This window comes from Pelophylax lessonae, assembly GCF_965119305.1.
Source record: "Pelophylax lessonae genome assembly, chromosome: 3".
Classification (NCBI taxonomy): Eukaryota; Metazoa; Chordata; class Amphibia; order Anura; family Ranidae; genus Pelophylax; species Pelophylax lessonae.
The window spans coordinates 19,147,118-19,170,725 of record NC_138770.1 but is presented as its reverse complement, the minus strand read 5'-3'; the positions used below and the strand labels follow the sequence as shown (position 1 = coordinate 19,170,725).

Below are 23,608 nucleotides of genomic sequence, written 5' to 3'. Positions count from 1 at the left end.
TGAGCTCTGAATTTTAGCGCAAAGTTTGAAAAGCTTACGCCGTAAGGGGAATACATTCCAGACTTAGTAATGTTTTATAGAATAATGGTCAAAGTTACAGGGTGACCCTGTCTTATCTGTCCTGAATACTGGACTGTATATAAGTTCCATGCTTTAATTGTCATAGTGGACATACCCCCGAAGAGGTCCTCGGGGACTGGGTTCCATAGGTATGAAGTTCCATAGTGATGAACTACATCCCTGGACCTGTATAGCACCCTGTGGCTAACTCAACACATTGCACCAAGTGCCATAGTGAGCACCTCAAATTTGATGTCTCTTCAAAATAACTCAACACACAGCCATTATTGTCTAAACCACTGGCAACAAAAGTGAGTACGTCCCTAGGTTAAAGTGCCAAAAATGACCAAAAGTCAATATTTTGTGTGGCCACCATTATTTTCTAGCACTGCCTGGTTGCCGCCACACATGCTTTACACCATCTGAAAAAAATAAGTTTATCTTGGTCTCATCAGAGCACAGGAGATGGTTCCAGTAATCCATGTCCTTAGTCTGCTTGTCTTCAGCAAACTGTTTGCAGGCTTTCTTATGCATCATCTTTAGAAGAGGTTTCCTTCTGGGACGACAGCCATGCAGACCAATTTGATGCAGTGTGCACTGTATGGTCTGAGCACTGACAGGCTGACCCCCCACCCCTTCAACCTCTGCAGCAATGCTGGCAGCACTCGTATGTCTATTTTCCAAAGACAATCACTGTTAATGATGCTGAGCATGTGCACTTAACTTCTTTGTTCGATCATGGCGAGGCCTGTTCTGAGTGTAATCTGCCCTGTTAAACCGCTGTATGGTCTTGGCCACCATGCTGCAGCTCAGTTTCAATGTCTTGGCAATCTTCTTATAGCCTAGGCCATCTTTATGTAGAGCAACAATTCTTTCTTCAGATCCTCAGAGAGTTCTTTGCCATGAGGTGCCATGTTGAACTTCCAGTGATCAGTACGAGAAAGTGAGAGTGATAACACCAAATTTAACACACCTGCTCCCCATTCACACCTTAGATCTTGTAACACTAATGAATCACATGACACCGGGGAGGGAAAATGGCTAATTGGGCCCAATTTGGACATTTTCTCTTAGTGCTGTATTCCCTTTTGTTGCCAGCGGTTTAGACATTAATGGCTGTGTGTTGAGTTATTTTGAGGGGAAAGCAAATTTACACTGTTATACAAGCTGTACACTCACTACTTTACATTGTAGCAAAGTGTCATTTCTTCAGTGTTGTCACATGAAAAGATAGAATAAAGTATTTACAAAAATGAGAGGGTGTACTTACTTTTGTGATATTTTATATTTTATTTCGTACCTAGGATCATCAGGACAGATACCTGTATATACAAAACATTTTGGTCTGATTTTTCTCCTCTGTGTCAGCCCCAGGTCGGGTTAATTTGTTGGGGGTTGGAAGGAAGGCCGTGTGCTAGTAAGCCATGTTTGTATTATTATGATGTACATAAATACAGATTATGTTCTATGTGTATGAAACACTAATATCGAGTCTGTTAATTTTAAGAGAAAACTGTCTGTACATCTTCAGCGTCCCCTGATGTAGATCCGTCATCAATCACAATGCCCAACGTACTTGAAAGAATAAATTTAAAAAAAAGACGCTTTCGCCGTCATGGAGACCCTCTGCCTACTGCAGGCTCCCTGTTTCACATCTTTTATATAGGTAAGGGGCGGGGCCACCTGTCTACATCACCTGGTGGCACCGCCCCTTCTGACATCAGGGACCCAGCATGCACCGGTCCATGATTTCAGAAGGGGGCAGTGCCACCAGGTGACGTAGACAGGTGATTCCGCCCCTTACTTATGTAAGAAATGTCAAATGCTGGAGGAACCTGCAGTAGTTATTTTTTAATAAACCCCATTTTCTTCTAATGCTGGGCAATGCCGGCATTCTTTTCTTTACATTCATCTGTCAGTGGGGAAGCCCGCTGACAGCTGATGAGTCATGGTTGGTAAGGATGCGGGCGGCCGGCTTCCTGGCTTGCTGCATAACAAACAGCTATTTCTTCATACAGAATTTGCATCGGTCGATCATTTTTTTTGACTGATTCAAATTCGAATTGTTCTGAAAAGATGGAATTTGTTAAAATTTGTTTCGTTTGTACAATTTCTAACAGATTTCAATGAAGTTCATTACAATTTCATTTGGAGATTTGGATACATCCCAATCTAGGAATAACTAGAAATTTGTCTGAATTTGTATTCGCACCGAAACGTATTTCACGTGTCTAACACTTAATGGCCACCCGCTAACAGCTGGGCTCCCAGCCAATGCAAATGGCCACCGATGGCAGGGCCCACTCTCCAGGCATGGACCCTCTATATATGTGTGCCATAACACTACCCCGCTGATAGCTTGGGACATCCTGGAAGACTTCTGGATACCAAAGGAAGCTCCTGACATCCCACACAGCTGCCCAGCACGAGACCCGCCCACCAATACTTCCAATAGGTAGGAAAACTTCATACAAAAATGGTCCTATAAGTGAGGAGGACAAAAAAAAAAACATGACCTTTGGCTTATCCTGAACATTTATGGGGTGGGGTCTTATGGGGGAGGAATGAGGGCGGGGCTACCCAAAGGTATGCTGCCATGGACATCTGTCAGGAAAGCACATTATGGCCACTAGATGAAACTGACCATTATAGGAAATCCCAATTCACTATGACTGGGGGAATGCCGGTCAAATTTCATGAACACATTTTTAACAACCAGACCTGTAAGTGTTTGTGAAATCTTCCCGCACAAAATGTACTCAGCCAATGAAAGGTAAGGACTCCATTTTTATTTTTCTCCTGCTATCAATGGCCAACACGGTACAACACTTCATCCATGTCTTTGGTGATCTCTGATCTCCTTATGAAGTGTTTCTCACATGATGAAGATCAGCCATGGAGTATATCTGAGGTGTATATCAGGGTGTGCTTCTTCCCCACATGTCCACCAACATTCATATAGAAGACATTTCCCGCACTCAAGGCACTAATACACCTCCAGGGTTGTGTGGGATCCCTGATGTACAGGAAGACAGGACTAGTGAGGACGAATTCCCTCACTCATGGCAGGAAAGTGGCTTCTCCCCTGTGTGAGATCTCTGATGTCTGTAAAGAGTGGACTTCTGTGCAAAATATTTCCCGCACTCAGGACAGGAATACGGCTTCTCACCAGTGTGTGATCTCTGATGATTCTTAAGACTAGACTTATGTGCAAAACATTTCCCGCACTCAGGACAGGAATAAGGCTTCTCACCCGTGTGCAATCTCTGATGTTTGGAAAGCTCGGACTTGTGTGAAAAACATTTCCCGCACTCAGGACAGGAATACGGCTTCTCACCCGTGTGCAATCTCTGATGTGTGGAAAGATTGGACTTCTGTGCAAAACATTTCCCACACTCAGGACAGGAATACGGCTTCTCACCAGTGTGATCTCTGATGATTCTTAAGACTAGACTTCTGTGCAAAACATTTCCCGCACTCAGGACAGGAATACGGCTTCTCACCCGTGTGAAATCTCTGATGTGTGGAAAGAGTGGACTTCTGTGCAAAACATTTCCCACACTCAGGACAGGAATATGGCTTCTCATCAGTGTGCAATCTCTGATGCACGGAAAGAGTGGACTTCTCTAAAAAACATTTCCCACACTCAGAACAGGAATATGGCTTTTCCCCCGTGTGCAATTTCTGATGTCTGTAAAGATGGGACTTCCCTGAAAAACATTTCCCACACTCAGGACAGGAAAGTGGCTTCTCCCCCGTGTGAGATCTCTAATGTCTGTAAAGACTGGAGTTCTGTGCAAAACATTTTCCGCACTCAGAACAGGAATACGGCTTCTCACCCGTGTGCAATCTCTGATGTTTGTAAAGATAGGACTTGTGTGAAAAACATTTCCCGCACTCAGGACAGGAATACAGCTTCTCACCGCTGTGAGATCTTTTATGCATATTAAGATTGGATTTAAAACTGAAACCCGTCCCGCACTCAGAACAGGAGAACCTCTTAGCTGTTGTAAGGACGGCATCATCCCTCACAGTCTGAAGTTCCTCAGGATAAGAGGAATACGATGGTCTGGCACTGTCCCTCACAGTCTGAGGATCCTCAGGATAAGAGGAATACAATGGTCCGGCACCGTCCCTCACAGTCTGAGGTTCCTCAGGATAAGAGGAATACGATGGTCCGGCACTGTCCCTCACAGTCTGAGGTTCCTCAGGATAAGAGGAATACGATGGTCCGGCACTGTCCCTCACAGTCTGAGGTTCCTCAGGATAAGAGGAATACGATCGTCCATCTACACTGTGTGGTGCCGGATGGACATTTGAGGTAGCCGGGTTTTCTCCTGGACTATACTGTGTGATGTCCTCATCTTCTACTTCATAGTCTGGAGACAAAGTGAGACAATCCTCTGAGGTTTTCCTCATCTCCCATCCATCTACTAAAATAGAAATACAAAGAGTATTACTAGACATGAGCAGATTGGTTCCCCTAAACCAGGACTCCGCCCACATCAGACAGCTTTGTCTCTGAGGATCTTACAATTCCCCCCTTAAGGTAACTAGTAAATGGGTCCTCTGATCTCCTACCAGTTCATTTCTTTATTCATAGACCTTAGTCAGAGAGTGAGGAAACAATGAGAACTGTCTTTTATAGGAGTGACAGTGATGAGGGTATTATGGGACGAGTGTCCCCTCCCCCTCTATCACTCATTGCCATCTTCCCAACACAAGAAGTCCTGCACTTCCCTATTTAGTCCATGATTTAGTCATGAATAACAGCGGGGCTGAGCCCCACCAGAGGTCAGAGAGTGAGGATGGGGGGAGGACAACCAATATAAAGACTGGACTGATCCTGAAGACCACCATCATTGGGTTTTTGACTCCTCCCTCATTATCACTTGCTGTTTAAGGTTACAAAGTTGGAGGATGTTATCACATTATTATCAGCATGTAAAAGTCTGTCCTCCAATCAAATCATCAGATATAAAATGTCCAGCTGGTAGAAAATGAGTGTATCAAAAGAGAATCCATATTATGTGTATATATAGCAGTGGGTAGAGGGGAGAGAACAGAAGTCAGGATTATGTAATGTACAACATAGAGTATATAGTGCAGGGGTCAGGGGTATGTAATGTACAACATAGAGTATATAGTGCAGGGGTCAGGAGTATGTAATGTACAACATAGAGTATATAGTGCAGGGGTCAGGAGTATATAATGTACAACATAGAGTATACAGTGCAGGGGTATGTAATATACAACACAGTGTATATAGTGCAGGGGTCAGGGGTATGTAATGTACAACATAGAGTATAGAGTGCAGGGGTCAGGACTATGTAATGTACAACATAGAGTATATAGTGCAGGGGTCAGAAGTACGTATGTAAAGTACAACATAGAGTATGTAATATACAACATAGAGTATATAGTGCAGGGGTCAGGAGTATGTAATGTACAACATAAGAGTATATAGTGCAGGGGTCAGGAGTATGTAATATAAAATATAAATGATATATTAAAAAATACCCTCCAATGGAGTGGGGACTATTATATATAAGACAAAACAAATTCCAAAAACATGGATTATAAAACAATATACATTTTATTGCATACAGAATAAAAACTAGACTATAAAAGAATGTGGCCTGTGAACATTTGTGTAATAACATGCTGGAAAGAGAGGCTGAATTGTGACCATCTAACATGAACTTCAAGACCAACAGGCTGGAGCAGAGTGATTGGTGGTGCAGCTGAGCTGCCAGAACGGCACCGTGCTTTTGCAGCGACACCACCCAGCCTGATGAATCTGTGGGTCTGGAAACTCATGTTACATGACCTCAGCTGCCTGCTCTGTATTCAGCATTACACTTACCATTGGATGACAGTTCCATCTAGCAGTGTGGTGTTGCTGTCACTAGTGAAATGACATCCATCTGAGGATACCTGGTCCTATTTTGATGCCCCCTGTGGCTCACAGCGCCCTCTATCTTAAGCCTAAGCATCATGGTAGCACAATTTTTTGTCTTTATGATCCTTGGCTTGTCCATGTGAAGGCAGTGTATATGGCCGGAATACCTTTATACCTACCATATGAGCATCCCGAAGAAGATTTCCGACTTTCATTTTCGAGACCCCTCGGATGTCTCATTTCATTATTATGTTTTGGTTGAGGTCTTGGTAATCTTACCGGTAAACTGCTATCTCACAAATGTTCACAAGCCACATTCTTTTATAATCTAGTTTTCAATCTGTATAAAATAAAATGGATATTGTTTTATAGTCCATGTTTTTGGAATTTATTTGGTCTTATATGCCCATAATAGTCCCTACTCCTATGGAGGGTATTTTTTGGATGTTATGACCGGGATGATGGCATTCTCACAGCTTTCCACCATTTACATTTATAATATAAATTATACAGTGTAAGGGTCAGGACTCATAATATTGGTATTCAGGAATCAGTGGAAGGTTAAATGTTTACATGAGACAAGCTGCAGAGGTCCCACACCGCTGCCTCCCATCTCCTGAGACTGCACTCAGTGACTTGGGTGTGAGACTATACAGACATATCCCTCCACTCGGCATAGCCAGCAGACAACAGAGCAAGTAACCCCGGGAGGGTTGTTCTGTCAGAGATCTTACTAGACCCGGGTATGAAGACCCAAAACACATGTCCTAGGTTTGATAGCACCTATAGTGAAAAACTGAATTTTTGTAAAATCTTACCGTAAAATTCCTTTCTCTGAGTCCTCTGACAGTCGCCGCCCCTCATATAGTCTTCACCAATGGGTATTGACCTCTTATCCACAGGAGTAAGCTAGGCAGAAGATTTTGTTAAAAACAAAACTTTGCATAGACACACCTACAGGGGGCTGTCCCTCTGGTCCAATACCTCCCCGGGTAGCCAGATTCCCAATTCAGTTTGGTAGCAAGCAGTAGATAGTCCATGAACCCCAAAAAGAGGGGTGGGGGCGGCGACTGTCAGAGGACTCAGAGAAAGGAATTTTACTGTAAGATTTTACAAAAATTCAGTTTTCTCTTACGTCCTCTGACAGTCGCCGCCCCTCATATAGTCTTCACCAATGGGATGTCCCAAAGCAGTGTAGACATGAGGGGTGGGAAACGCAACCGTCTCAAGGTAACGAAGCACCCAAGGTCAGATAAAAGAACCTTATCTGAACCAAAAAGGTAACCCACTGGGTAACAGGAAAGCTCAACAGGAGCGAACACCCCAGGAAGGTAAAATAACCATGGGGAAAAAACCCCCACAGGAGGGGACAGGCTAAAAATGCAATGTCTTCCCCAAAGTACTGCCGTACATAGAACTTTGCGGCCAAAGGAGGCATCTGCCGATGCCGAAACATCAAGTTTGTAAACTTTGTAAAGGCGTGCAGGGACGACCAGGTCGCCGCTTTGCACATCCGGGACACCGACGCCTGATGGCGAAAGTCCCAAAATGCACCCTCTGCTCAGAAGAGTGCGCTGTGACAGGGAAGGGCGGAACCCGATCCCCGGGCGAATAAGCCTGTACAATCGTCCATCTGAACCAGACAGGAATGGTTGCCGCAGACGCAGCCATACCCTTCCGAGGCCCTCGGGAAGGACAAAAAAGAGAATCCACTTTCAGAAGGATTCCGTAGACAACAGGTAACCCTGATCGCCCTGACAACATCCAAGGAATGCAAGGCAAAACTCCATAGGATGCGTAGGATTAGCACAAAGCGAAAGCAAAACAATGTCCTCATGGAGATGGACATCAGACACCACCTTCGGAGAGAAGGATTGATGAGGTCGCAAGACCACCTTATCCCTATTAACCACCAGGTAGGGGAAGCGGCAAGATAGGACCACCAACTCCGACACACTGAAAGCAGATGTGATCGTCACCAGAAAGGCAAATTTCCGTGACAGTGCAAGCAGAGGAATCTCCCGGATGTTCTCAAAGGGAAGACGTTGCAAAATGGACAGAACCAAATTCAAGTCCCAAGGGGTTAAGGGCGCCCACCGAGGGGGGGCCAAATGACGCACCCCTTGATAAAGGTGCGGAATGGCCAGCGCAGAAAACTGACCCTCAACAGTGGACAGTGCAAGACTTAGGTCCACACTGGATTGCAGGAAGGCTAACACCCTTGCCACCGAAAAGTAGTGAGGATGGAAACCCTGCGATTTGCACCAGGCGCAGCAAGCCTTTCAGGTACGATAAGAAATCTTACCGGACGAGGCCTTCCTAGCTCTAAGCAAGGTAGGAGTGATCTCCGACGAGAAACCCCGATCTCTCAAGATCTGGCTTTTAACAGCCACGCCGACAAGGCCAGCGATTGTAAAGTAGGATGGAAGAACAGCCCCTGAGACAACAGGTCGCCTGGTAAGGGGAGCCGCCAGGGAGGCTCGACGACCATTTGCATGACGTCCACGAATCAAGACCGGCATGGCCAGTCTGGGCCCCCAGGACCACCAACCTCGGTTCCGAGACCAACCTGCGAAGGAACCGTGACAACAACTGGATCGCGTAAATCAGGCGAAACTGATTCCAAGGCACCACCAGCGCGTCCGAGGCGGCTGTCACAGGATCGCACGCGCTTGCCACGAGCCTTCCCACCTGGTTGTTTAGAGGAGGCGCGCCATCGCGCACACAGCATGTGAAACACCTTCAGGTCCAAGGCCATTCCCCCTGGACGGGGTCTGGCGACTCCGATAGTCGGCCTGCCAGTGTTCCATACCCGGAAAGTGAACTGCCGAAAGCGCCGAGACCAGCGTCTCGGCCCCAGGCAAAATCTCAGCCACTTCCTTGGCCGCCCGGGCACTTCTGGTGCCCCTTTGGTGAGTGATGTACGCCACCGCAGTGGTGTTGTCCGCCTGCACCCGCACAGGGTGGCCCTGAAGACGATCCCACCAATGGAGCAAACAGAGTCTGATCGTTCTCAGTTCCAAGGCATGTATCGGTAGGGAGAATTCCTCCTCCAACCAAGTGCCCTGGGCAAACAATTTGCCCAGAACGCCACCTAAGCCCAACAGGCTGGCGTCCGTGGTACTGAAACCACGTAGGTACCACAAAATTGTGGATTAAATTGCGCCATTGTACATTCACCATTACGTGAAACTCAGCGGAACAGGGAATACCTGAGCCGCTTTCTGGGTTCTGCAGGTTCCAAAGGAGGACCGCTTACCCGGCGGGTGGGGCTCATCCTTTAAATGCAGTGTATCCACAACAGAACTGGCCGACCCGGAAGGGGAGTCGACCCCCTCCACCTCCCCACCGACTGAGAGGACTGAGACCCTTCAGGGGGTACACTGTCCATGGCAACCATATCTAGCTCAGGATAAATAGACTGACACAGGTTGGGTCTTTTTCTAAAAGCCCGCTTAGACATCAACAGAGCCACTTAAGACGCTAAAGTCGCAAGTGCAAAAGGAAGGGAGCTTAGCACAGAAGATTCAGGCATACCTGAAACCCTCCACCAGCACTGGGGGAAACATGCTGCCCTGGGACTCCAAAAAAAAACAAAAAAAAACCTACTTAAAGATTTTCTGGCGCTGGCCCTTTAAATCAGAGTCAGCGGCGGACCCCGCCGCAAAGAGGACCAGCATGTGCCGCTAAATACAAGGTAACATAGCTGCCAGTAAGGCATGATCCAGAAAAAACAGCATAGAAAAGCCCCCCAGAAGTGTAGTTATACTATACCAGCTTCCAGCTCGATCCGACTGCAGAAAGGAAGTGATGTCACGCCGCTAGAGGCCCAAACAGGAACTGACTAAGGAAAAATGGTTGCCCATGTAACTCTATGGGGAGGCTCTGGGAAAATAGCCGCCAAACCATACACTGCCCACATTAAAGATGGCGCCCGAAAGGGTGCGGATACACTAGGGAAAATGGCTGCTGAATGCCCACACATGAAGCCAGAACAGCATGCCCACACCCAAAATGGCAGCCCCACGTGTTTTACACCGCAGCAGCCCCCACCTCCATGTCTGTACTTCTAAAGTGACACAAAACACTCCCGAGGGACTCAGGGACCCCCGCAAACCCCCCCACAGCGCGGCATTACCGCAAATAGCGCCCAAGCAGGGACACTGAGGGAGACACAGGGACCGCACAGACAGACATGAGGGGATCACACAGACTCTAACAGACTGCCATCCCCATGAGAGAAGGCCCCACACACACACCCCCGGGCATACAATGCATAGACAGAGGGGGTACTCACTGATCCATGCAATTCGTGGGTGCCACTCTGCGAAGGGAAGCCTCCCACCCCGGGTGGTGGGGGTGCCGTCAGCCAAACAGGATTCTAGCAACACGCGGCGTACCGCAGTTGAGAAATCCTAGCGAAGTGGCCACTTTGCGGGCTTTATCCCTGAGGACAGGGACAGGTCGTTTGCAAGGCCTGGGCGTACGCATAGCCTGCTAAACGCTCGATGGCGGGCTGGGATTCCGTAAGGCTCTAGTATAACCAGTCCGATTCCCAGCTCCGCAAACGCTGACTAACTAAGCGCAGGAACAAATAAAAAGCTATTAGTGCAAAGAAGAACACACTTAGCAGAAAATAAAATGTAATAAAACAGAGAAAAAGGCTGCCTACTCCTATCTAGGCAAAAGACAAACTGAATTGGGAATGAGGCTAGCCGGGGGTATTGGACCAGAGGGACAGCCCCCTGTAGGTGTGTCTATGCAAAGTTTTGTGTTTTTAACAAAATCTTCCGCCTAGCTTACTGCTGTGGATAAGAGGTCAATACCCATTGGTGAAGACTATATGAGGGGCGGCGACTGTCAGAGGACATAAGAGAAATTAACATTTTGCTGCCAGCTGAACCCCAGAATCTCCATAAATCCAGTCTAGAGACATAAATTGTGTCTGCAGCACAGAGAAGGAAGATTATCCAAGAGAAATAAAGGAATACAGGATGGGAACACAGCTCAGGAAAGTGACCAGGGTATTACAGGCTGATATCACCCAGTCCCCGCCCTACTCTGGACCAATCAGTGAGCAGTATGGGTGGAGGAATGTATTTAGTATTAATGACCCACCTGTTCTGATCTCTGTAGGAGTGTCCTCCTCTATAAATGTCCCCGTTATTCCATCCTCCTCCATAGACTGCTGATCATCCCTCATATACGTCTCTTCTTCTTCTGCTTTAACCTCAAATTCTATATCGATTGGATCTCCACTCTAAATCAAGAAAATTAGAGAAATATCAGCTGTAAAATATAAGATTTAATATTGCAATATAACATTAACAATCCACACATTGTCTCCATGAGTCTGTGTTTTATAAGCTCCGCACACTAACCTTATAACAGGTGGTGTGATCTTCCTGTGTGGAATCCTGGGAATACAGAGGACGGGGACATCTCTCTGGTGGGTTCCTGGTATTAGGTGGCTCCATCATATCCTTGTGTCCTTCTGAAAACTCCTCCATCACTCCATACTCCTCATCCTCCTCTTTATACTCTTCTTTAACATTAATATTATCATCCCCGAGGTTTCCACTCTGAATATATAATAAAACATTCATTGTAACAAATATACTGTGTATAAATCAGAACTACCAATAATTGTCACTCATCTACCTGATGATGGTGAGGGATGGTGTGACCTTCCTGTGTGGAATCCCGGGAATACAGAGGACGGGGACATCTCTCTGGTGGGTTTCTGTAGCTGGATGACTCCTCCATGGTGTCCTGATACAGATCTTTGTGTTCTTTTAGAAACTCTGACTCCTCCATCACCCCATCCTCATCATCCTCCTCTTTTATCTCTTCTTTAACTTCAACTTTAGAATCTCTCAGATTTCCACTCTGAATATATAATAAAAGTGACATCACTACGTCCACAGCCACCCCTCTGTCCAAGTATGCCACGTCCACAGCCACCCCTCTGTCCAAGTATACTACGTCCACAGCCACCCCTCTGTCCAAGTATACCACGTCCACAGCCACCCCTCTGTCCAAGTATACCACGTCCACAGCCACCCCTCTGTCCAATTATACCATGTCCACAGCCACCCCTCTGTCCAAGTATACGACATCCACAGCCACCCCTCTGTCCAAGTATACTACGTCCACAGCCATCCCTCTGTCCAAGTATACAACGTCCACAGCCATCCCTCTGTCCAAGTATTCGACGTCCACAGCCACCCCTCTGTCCAAGTATACAACGTCCACAGCCACCCCTCTGTCCAAGAGAGAGACATGGGGGGGGGGGAGCTGTGAGGTCAGTGTGATGTCATAGGACATATAGACTCTGAAGGGAGGGACATTTGAAAGGAGAGATTTAAGAGTCCTCTATATGAGGCTCCCTTGCAAACTAAATCATTGTTCCAGGGTGCATCCTACCTCTCCTAAACTGAAGAGTGAACTCTGATAGAAAAATCTGTCAGTAAAGTGTGAAAGTAATCTCTCATGTGAGCAGGTGACGTGTGGAGGAATGGAGTGAAAATAGCAGACAATTTTCTCCGGAGCTCCTAATGGTGGGGATGGATTTTGCTGCATGCTGGTGCCAACTTTCTACCTCCCAGGGTCACTGTTGGTGTGGAGAAAAGCTGTGTAAGAGGATATGGAGGAGAGATGAGGAGGAGATCCAGGAATCAGGATAAAGGTCAGGACAAGCAACAGACGAGCGCATCCAAGCAATGAAGCCGGGGTCACTACACAGAAAATCAATCCAAGGAAATAACAGGCAGGACGAGAAATAGCAAGAAGGAGCTCAGAGACAAATGAGAATATTGCTCAGCCAATGGGAGATTATCTCAGCATGACTTACATAATGAAGGAGATGCGGGGGAGGGGAGGAAGTCACTTAAAGTGGAGTTCCACCCTATTTTTATACTTACCTCCATCTTCTCGCTCCGGGTCACCTGAAAAAGAAATGGATAATCGCATATTTTTTTTTTTTTTTACTTACCTCGTAGCGAAGAAAAAATACTTACCTTACTTCCTTCTTCCTCCTTCCTCGGCCGCGGCCCGTCGTCACTTCCTGGCTCTGCAATGATTCCTTGGAGCTGAACGTCATAGCTCCCAGGAATCATTGCGCCTGCACCAGCCCCGACGTCAGTTCCGGGTCGCGCGCGTCATCCCCTTCTAAACAGCTTCTGGGCATGCCCAGAAGCTGTAGAGGGATGACGCGCGCGACCCGGAAGTGACGTCGGGGCCGGCGCAGAGCATCGTGGGACCAAAGAAGGCGGAAGAAGACGCCGAAGGGGATCTCGCTGGCTTCAAGCTGTCCACATCTGAGATGGCAGCGCTGGACAAGACGTTTGCAAGGTAAGTATTTGTCCTAACAGGTAAGTGCAACCCGGGACAGATCAGAGGCTAGCCATTGTGGAATGCACTAGCCCTGACTGTCCCGGGGGTATTAAAAAAAAAAAATCCAGGGTGGAACTCCGCCTTAAGGAAATATACATGGAAATTCAGCTGGTTCAGCAGGGATCGGTCACATTTCCATCCACGTGTAGTCACTGCCGGATAAAAGTCACTCCATGTGAGCCGATAGTTTCATCACTAATCTGTGTATTTTGAGAGCGGAGGAGCTCCCCCCATTGTCAGAATACAATAGTGCTCCGATGTGTGGATGGGGGAATCGCTTCAGTTTTTTTTCTCTCATTCCGCTGGCTGAACTATAAAACTGAACCATGTATGGCCAGCTTTGGAAGGTAGATATATTATTCATTAACTGATCCCCCTGAAGGGGTTAATCTAGGTTTCCACACTATATGGAGATAAAAGACATCACAGTGACTATGGAGAAAGAGTACGGACATGACGGGGGGGGGGGGGGGGGGTTACTGGGTGTAAATAGAAAATAAGATCTTATTACCTCCTCAGCAGCCACTTCCAATAATCTCTCCTCTCTACTTCCTCCCAACTGACCTTTCATCTGGAACTTCCTGTCTGTATCTGACATCACTTCCTGTGTGTACCTGAAATCACTTCCTGTCTGTATTTCATAGAGACTTCCTGTCTGAATAGAAGTGAGATCACCTTGTGGAGATCAGAGGAACTGCAGCCCTGAGAAACACCTAGTAATGTGAACACGGCCTTGTGCTGTGTGTGTATGTACTGTAAATTCTTATAGATGGGATCATCTCTACTCCCACCAAGGGGGATAGAAATATTTCTCTATCGTTCATTAACAGATGTTGCTCCATATCTTCTTAGACCATTGGGTTATGCTTCTCCCATCAGGAATAGGCAGGAAAAAGCTTTACCACGCCTATGGGGCTGTCCCTGCAGGCATAACCCCACATACTCTGCTACAGCCCTCCATTTGTTTCTGCCTAGTTTAGGAGTAGGACCTAATTCCCTGCTGGCATTTCGGTCTTAGCTATTTAAAAGGGAAATTTTTGTTATATGTGTAACCCTGTGGAGTTACACAGGCTGTATTATCTGAAATGCCCAGTAGATGGCAGATGGACTCAGTATGCTGTTAATAAAACATTGAGCATTGATCACATGACTGGCTGCCTTTCCAGTCTCATGATTGTGGCATCATCGCAGGTCCTGTTAGGACTTCCGGGCACAGCTCTGAGGAAGGAGGTCCTGGAAGACTTCTAAAAGTTACCACATGCTCAGCCAGAGAGAGGACAGGCTACTAGCCGTGAAAGACTGCAGCACAGAGATAGAACCCTGCTGAGAGAACTTGCTTCACCCAAGACCACACCAGCTGAGAGAGAGGCCCGCTGGCAAGGACAAGCACTGAGTCCAGACGTCTGGTGAATCCAGTAAGAGGAGACTGCAGCGAACTGACCTGGTTAATTGCATTGTGAGGGTAAGCCAAGCCTCTCCCTGTATCACCACAGGGCACCTGTCTCCTCACTCATAGTAAAGACTCTGAGGTTCAGAGTGGACATTGCACATTTCAGGCTGCTTCAGTGACTCTGCGAAACAGGACTTATAAGGGCCCCAACTCTCCTATGTGCACCAACGGCCACTAGGGCGAAGATAAGGGGGTGGGACGCAGGTGTGCTAGTGGGTGGGTGAGGAAAATCCACATTGCATTGTTATCTACGTTACTCTATTGTATTTTCCTATGTATGTTGGTTCATTTGCTACTTACTATATAAAGTTAGTTCCAGTTAGGCTGTGTCAGTCTCATTGCACCAAGTATGTTCCCAGTGGGACCCCACATCTTTACCCCGGATGCCCCACTGGGTGGAGGCACTGCCGCAGACATGTACCCCAGCTCCCAGATAGCGGAGGCTCAGGACCCGCTTGTCAGGCATAGTGAGTTAACTAGGTTTAGGGACCCCAAAGACACTAGGGGGCGTCCCAAAAACCCTGTTACATATGTAATTTTTATTTACTGGTTTAGAGTTCCTGGAGAACTACAAGCAACAGCCGGCTGCAGTTTTGCACAAGATAATCTAGATCCAGCCTGGCCAGCGAGCGTGAACAGGTTATAGTCCAGCACTAGGCCTCGCCATGACAGAGCCCCGATGGATGGGGAAGACCCAGCGAGTGGACCGTCTCACTGGGACATGATGACCTGGAACGCCCTGAGTCGCAGTGTTCCCCCTGGCTGGCAGCACCCCCACACCAAGAGGTGGTCTAATTGGAGTGGCGCCCACCTGGTACTGTGGTATGGTGAATAATTCTGTCACCCCAATCTTGGGGTGGACGTGGGCCCCCTCCTTGGAATGGTTGGACGTTCGGGAGATCCCTTGGTTCCCATGGCCTCTTGGACATACCAGCCCACCCCCCCAGTTATTCTCCCCCTTTCCCTAGTAGGTTCTTACCTTGGGGGGCGGTAATAGTATGGCCGCTGCGGTGTTCCTGCGGGGGGGGGGGGGGGTGACTGTCCTGGTGAGGTCTTTTGTTAAGGACCTTCTGATGCCACTTGTCTGGGGCCAGGGGACCTGGGACTGGGTCCTGAAGACCACATGGCGCGCCGCGGGGGGCCGCCATTTTGCTATAGATTTGTGCTCAATATTTTCCATTGGAAATGTATGGGCAGCCATTTTCTGTTAGTTCCCCATAAGAATGCATGGGACGGCCATTTTCTTGTAGTCCACATTCGCTGGACAGACAAAAGGCATGACACAATAGATCTAGCAATGACCAAGGCTTTTTTTCAACTTCCTGTGTTAGATCGTTTTTACTTTATGTTTCACGTGTGATGGTGAGGGCGCCCCCTTAGTAGTGCTTCCCCACTCACCAGAGCAATATGACTCCCAGCTTTTCAGCTACCAGAGTCACAAACATCCTTCACACTCTCCTCACCTCCGATGGCAAAGGAACTGGATCCTCCTCGCTCACTCCTGCAAGTCTGTTGCACTTTCTGTCAGTCTCCCTCCTAGACTCGGCTTCCTCCTCCGACCGCTGTTCCAGCAGGAGCTCCGCCTCTTCATACACACTCAGGGAGGAGAGAAAGGGGAAGGATATACAGTACATACACACACAGCACAAGGCCGTGTTCACACTACCAGACGGTTCTCAGGGCTGCAGTTTCTCTGAGCTCCACAAGGTGGTGATATCACTTCTACCCAGACAGGAAGTCTCTATGGAATACAGACAGGAAGTGATGTCAGATATAAATAGGAATTCCGGGTGAGAGGTGAGTTGGGAGGAAGTAGAGAGGAGACGTTGCTGGAAGTTACAGCAGAGGAGGTAATAAGATCTTATTTTCTATTTATACCCAGTAACCCCCCCGTCATGTCCGTCCTCTTCCTCCATAGTCACTGTGACGTCTTTTATCTCCAGCAGATGATGATACACACATATATAGTGTGGATACCTAGATTAACCCCTTCAGGGGCAGAACATTTCCCCACTTACGGGGCCGGAACATTCTCCTCATTCTTATTTCCCGATTAGTCTTTTTTTTAAACAACTTATATGACTTGTATTAGGTGTGGGGGATGGGCGGTTTGTTTAGACATAAAAAGAATCATATTTGTCCCTCTTTACCAGCAGATCAAAAACTAGCAAAAAAGACTTTGATCTGTCAAGCCAAAGGTAAGAGACTTCTGGATCAAAACAACACTAAACTGAATGTTCCTCTGTGTAATCCCACCGGGGTCCATTCTTCCCTCATATTATCCCCCCTACATCCCCATCCTAACATTGTACAACCAGTACATTCCACATCATTCTCTCTCATCAATTATTGGTTTACAGGGAAACCTGTATAGATCACATGACCAATGAGGATGGAGGAGGACCGGAGTCACATGACTGAGAAGATACTAAACCTCACCCTGGAGATCATCTACCTGCTGACCGGAGAGGTGAGGAGGATTCTGGGAGGTCACATGACATCACTCTTATCTCTATTAATAAAACACAGACCTGACCGGAGAGGTGAGGAGGATTCTGGGATTCTAACATGATATTCCTATTGGTTCCTCAATACAGAGATTTCCTCTTCTGAAGTCAGGTGATCATATGACCATCACAGTGCCTCCATGTGACTCCCTAAATCCTGAGAGACACAACATGCAGAAGATTCTAGAAGTCACCAAGAAGATGATGGAGCTGCTGACAGGAGAGGTGAGCGGTGCTGGGAATTGTTTTTTGTAATTTTATTTTTATTGAATTTCCCAAAAATAAAGAAGTTACATCCATTGTATTTCACAAAACAGGCAATGAAGAGGGTATATATAGATATTACACCATGAAGAGGGTATATAGATATTACACCATGAAGAGGGTATATATATATTACACTATGAAGAGGGTATATAGATATTACACCATGAAGAGGGTATATAGGTATTACACCATGAAGAGGGTATATAGATATTACACCATGAAGAGGGTATATAGATATTACACCATGAAGAGGGTATATAGATATTACACCATGAAGAGGGTATATAGATATTACACCATGAAGAGGGTATATAGATATTACACCACGAAGAGGGTATATAGATATTACACCATGAAGAGGGTATATAGATATTACACCATGAAGAGGGTATATAAATATTACACCATGAAGAGGGTATATAGATATTACACCATGAAGAGGGTATATAAATATTACACCATGAAGAGGGTATATAGATATTACACCATGAAGAGGGTATATAGGTATTACACCATGAAGAGGGTATATATATATATTACACCATGAAGAGGGTATATAGATATTACACCATGAAGAGGGTATATAGATATTACACCATGAAGAGGGTATATAAATATTACACCATGAAGAGGGTATATAGATATTACACCATGAAGAGGGTATATAGGTATTACACCATGAAGAGGGTATATAGATATTACACCACGAAGAGGGTATATAGATATTACACCACGAAGAGGGTATATAGATATTACACCATGAAGAGGGTATATAAATATTACACCATGAAGAGGGTATATAGATATTACACCATGAAGAGGGTATATAAATATTACACCATGAAGAGGGTATATAGGTATTACACCATGAAGAGGGTATATAGATATTACACCATGAAGAGGGTATATATAGATATTACACCATGAAGAGGGTATATAGGTATTACACCATGAAGAGGGTATATAGATATTACACCATGAAGAGGGTATATATAGATATTACACCATGAAGAGGGTATATAGATATTACACCATGAAGAGGGTATATAGGTATTACACCATGAAGAGGGTATATAGATATTACACCATGAAGAGGGTATATAGATATTACATCATGAAGAGGGTATATATAGGTATTACACCATGAAGAGGGTATATAGATATTACACCATGAAGAAGGTATATAGATATTACACCATGAAGAGGGTATATAGATATTACACCATGAAGAGGGTATATATAGATATTACACCATGAAGAGGGTATATATAGATATTACACCATGAGGAGGGTATATATAGATATTACACCATGAAGAGGGTATATAGGTATTACACCATGAAGAGGGTATATATAGATATTACCCCATGAAGAGGGTATATAGATATTACACCATGAAGAGGGTATATAGATATTACACCATGAAGAGGGTATATAGGTATTACACCATGAAGAGGGTATATAGATATTACACCATGAAGAGGGTATATATAGATATTACACCATGAAGAGGGTATATAGGTATTACACCATGAAGAGGGTATATAGGTATTACACCATGAAGAGGGTATATAGATATTACACCATGAAGAGGGTATATATAGATATTACACCATGAAGAGGGTATATATAGATATTACACCATGAAGAGGGTATATATAGATATTACACCATGAAGAGGGTATATATAGATATTACACCATGAAGAGGGTATATAGGTATTACACCATGAAGAGGGTATATAGATATTACACCATGAAGAGGGTATATAGGTATTACACCATGAAGAGGGTATATAGATATTACACCATGAAGAGGGTATATAGGTATTACACCATGAAGAGGGTATATAGATATTACACCATGAAGAGGGTATATAGATATTACACCATGAAGAGGGTATATAGGTATTACACCATGAAGAGGGTATATAGATATTACACCATGAAGAGGGTATATAGATATTACACCATGAAGAGGGTATATAGATATTACACCATGAAGAGGGTATATAGATATTACACCATGAAGAGGGTATATAGATATTACACCATGAAGAGGGTATATAGATATTACACCATGAAGAGGGTATATAGGTATTACACCATGAAGAGGGTATATAGATATTACACCATGAAGAGGGTATATAGATATTACACCATGAAGAGGGTATATAGATATTACACCATGAAGAGGGTATATAGGTATTACACCATGAAGAGGGTATATAGATATTACACCATGAAGAGGGTATATAGATATTACACCATGAAGAGGGTATATAGATATTACACCATGAAGAGGGTATATAGATATTACACCATGAAGAGGGTATATAGGTATTACACCATGAAGAGGGTATATAGATATTACACCATGAAGAGGGTATATAGATATTACACCATGAAGAGGGTATATAGATATTACACCATGAAGAGGGTATATAGGTATTACACCATGAAGAGGGTATATAGATATTACACCATGAAGAGGGTATATAGATATTACACCATGAAGAGGGTATATAGATATTACACCATGAAGAGGGTATATAGATATTACACCATGAAGAGGGTATATATAGATATTACACCATGAAGAGGGTATATAGGTATTACACCATGAAGAGGGTATATATAGATATTACACCATGAAGAGGGTATATAGATATTACACCATGAAGAGGGTATATAGATATTACCCCATGAAGAGGGTATATAGATATTACACCATGAAGAGGGTATATAGATATTACACCATGAAGAGGGTATATAGATATTACACCATGAAGAGGGTATATAGATATTATACCATGAAGAGGGTATATAGATATTACACCATGAAGAGGGTATATAGATATTACACCATGAAGAGGGTATATATAGATATTACCCCATGAAGAGGGTATATAGATATTACACCATGAAGAGGGTATATAGGTATTACACCATGAAGAGGGTATATAGATATTACACCATGAAGAGGGTATATATAGATATTACACCATGAAGAGGGTATATATATATTACACCATGAAGAGGGTATATAGATATTACACCATGAAGAGGGTATATAGATATTACACCATGAAGAGGGTATATATAGATATTACACCATGAAGAGGGTATATATAGATATTACCCCATGAAGAGGGTATATAGGTATTACACCATGAAGAGGGTATATATAGATATTACCCCATGAAGAGGGTATATAGATATTACACCATGAAGAGGGTATATAGGTATTACACCATGAAGAGGGTATATAGATATTACACCATGAAGAGGGTATATATAGATATTACACCATGAAGAGGGTATATATATATTACACCATGAAGAGGGTATATAGATATTACACCATGAAGAGGGTATATAGATATTACACCATGAAGAGGGTATATAGATATTACACCATGAAGAGGGTATATAGATATTATACCATGAAGAGGGTATATAGATATTACACCATGAAGAGGGTATATAGGTATTACACCATGAAGAGGGTATATAGATATTACACCATGAAGAGGGTATATATAGATATTACACCATGAAGAGGGTATATATAGATATTACCCCATGAAGAGGGTATATAGGTATTACACCATGAAGAGGGTATATATAGATATTACCCCATGAAGAGGGTATATAGATATTACACCATGAAGAGGGTATATAGGTATTACACCATGAAGAGGGTATATAGATATTACACCATGAAGAGGGTATATATAGATATTACACCATGAAGAGGGTATATATAGATATTACACCATGAAGAGGGTATATATAGATATTACACCATGAAGAGGGTATATATAGATATTACACCATGAAGAGGGTATATAGGTATTACACCATGAAGAGGGTATATATAGATATTACACCATGAAGAGGGTATATAGATATTACACCATGAAGAGGGTATATATAGATATTACACCATGAAGAGGGTATATATAGATATTACCCCATGAAGAGGGTATATATAGATATTACACCATGAAGAGGGTATATAGATATTACACCATGAAGAGGGTATATATAGATATTACACCATGAAGAGGGTATATAGGTATTACACCATGAAGAGGGTATATATAGATATTACCCCATGAAGAGGGTATATAGATATTACACCATGAAGAGGGTATATAGGTATTACACCATGAAGAGGGTATATAGATATTACACCATGAAGAGGGTATATATAGATATTACACCATGAGGAGGGTATATATAGATATTACACCATGAGGAGGGTATATATAGATATTACACCATGAAGAGGGTATATAGATATTACACCATGAAGAGGGTATATAGATATTACACCATGAAGAGGGTATATAGATATTACACCATGAAGAGGGTATATAGGTATTACACCATGAAGAGGGTATATAGATATTACACCATGAAGAGGGTATATAGATATTACACCATGAAGAGGGTATATAGATATTACACCATGAAGAGGGTATATAGGTATTACACCATGAAGAGGGTATATAGATATTACACCATGAAGAGGGTATATAGATATTACACCATGAAGAGGGTATATAGATATTACACCATGAAGAGGGTATATAGATATTACACCATGAAGAGGGTATATAGATATTACACCATGAAGAGGGTATATATAGATATTACACCATGAAGAGGATATATAGATATTACCCCATGAAGAGGGTATATATATATATATTACACCATGAAGAGGGTATATAGGTATTACACCATGAAGAGGGTATATAGGTATTACACCATGAAGAGGGTATATAGATATTACACCATGAAGAGGGTATATATAGATATTACACCATGAAGAGGGTATATATAGATATTACACCATGAAGAGGGTATATATAGATATTACACCATGAAGAGGGTATATATATATATATTACACCATGAAGAGGGTATATAGGTATTACACCATGAAGAGGGTATATATAGATATTACACCATGAAGAGGGTATATAGATATTACACCATGAAGAGGGTATATAGATATTACCCCATGAAGAGGGTATATATATATTACACCATGAAGAGGGTATATAGATATTACACCATGAAGAGGGTATATAGATATTACACCATGAAGAGGGTATATAGATATTACACCATGAAGAGGGTATATAGATATTACACCATGAAGAGGGTATATAGGTATTACAACAGTACCAAGGGATAGGGGGAGGAGAGAAGGAACACCAGGAAATCAACTCCAAGCCCCTGAATCCAAGAGCATGAGGATGTGACAGACATAAATTTAAATACAAATCTACACTACCCAACGGTATATAACCGGTGTGCCAAGCAACTGAAACAATAATTGAAAAAAAGGGGTAAAAAGAGAAGTTGCATAAATGGCTCAAACAAGGGTGTGATGTGAATAAAATTGGGTACTTTATTGAGGCAAACAAGACAGATAAAATGTCAAAGACAAATATATAGAAAAATTGTGATATGCTCAGAGACATCCAGATAAAACCATGCAAAAAGGGTCCTATCTCTCAAAACACGCTAGTATCGCCTAGAAGAGGCTCCACCCACCACCCCATAGAAATAAGTCAGAGGAACCCTGAAAGTTCTGGATAGAACATGAGCTGTTTGGCCATCCTAAGGACATGTCTGAGTTTGGTGGTTGCCAGGAGAACGGTACTTGCCTGACTGCATTGGGCCTAGAAGAGTTGAAGCTGTTATAGCTGCAAAGGGCGGAGCCAACTCAATATTGAACCCTACAGACTAAGACTGGGATGCCATTAAAGTTTATGTGTGTGTCTAAAGGCAGGCGTCCCAATACTTTTGGCAATATAGTGTAAGTGAAGGTTTTCAGTAACCGGGAGCACCTGGTATAATAGTTTGTAGATGGAGGATATGAGGTGTGGTTGGTGTGGGCCTTGGATTCATATGTGTTTGAATTTGGTTGGGCGGTGTAAAGCTAATGATGGGGAGAGGGTGGAGAAAAATGCTTCCATTGAATATAAGCGGTAAAGAGGTTATTGGG

At 44.0% G+C, this 23,608-nt stretch overlaps 2 protein-coding genes and 1 pseudogene across 3 annotated transcripts in view; all 3 read right to left on the bottom strand.

Annotated features, from left to right (window-relative positions):
• The window catches only part of LOC309550239 (uncharacterized protein), a gene marked incomplete at both ends in the record, with an annotated part of 1,760,330 nt that overhangs the window by 614,480 nt on the left and 1,122,242 nt on the right, over window positions 1-23,608 (bottom strand).
• Window positions 1-23,608, bottom strand: part of LOC309548798 (uncharacterized protein) — a gene marked incomplete at both ends in the record, with an annotated part of 266,454 nt that overhangs the window by 23,759 nt on the left and 219,087 nt on the right. The window lies entirely within an intron of this gene.
• Window positions 3,117-6,177, bottom strand: LOC309548803 (annotated as a pseudogene). The gene is made up of 2 exons: window positions 6,142-6,177; window positions 3,117-3,828 (listed from the first exon to the last, which is right to left on the bottom strand). The product of its transcript is annotated as an uncharacterized misc_RNA (transcript).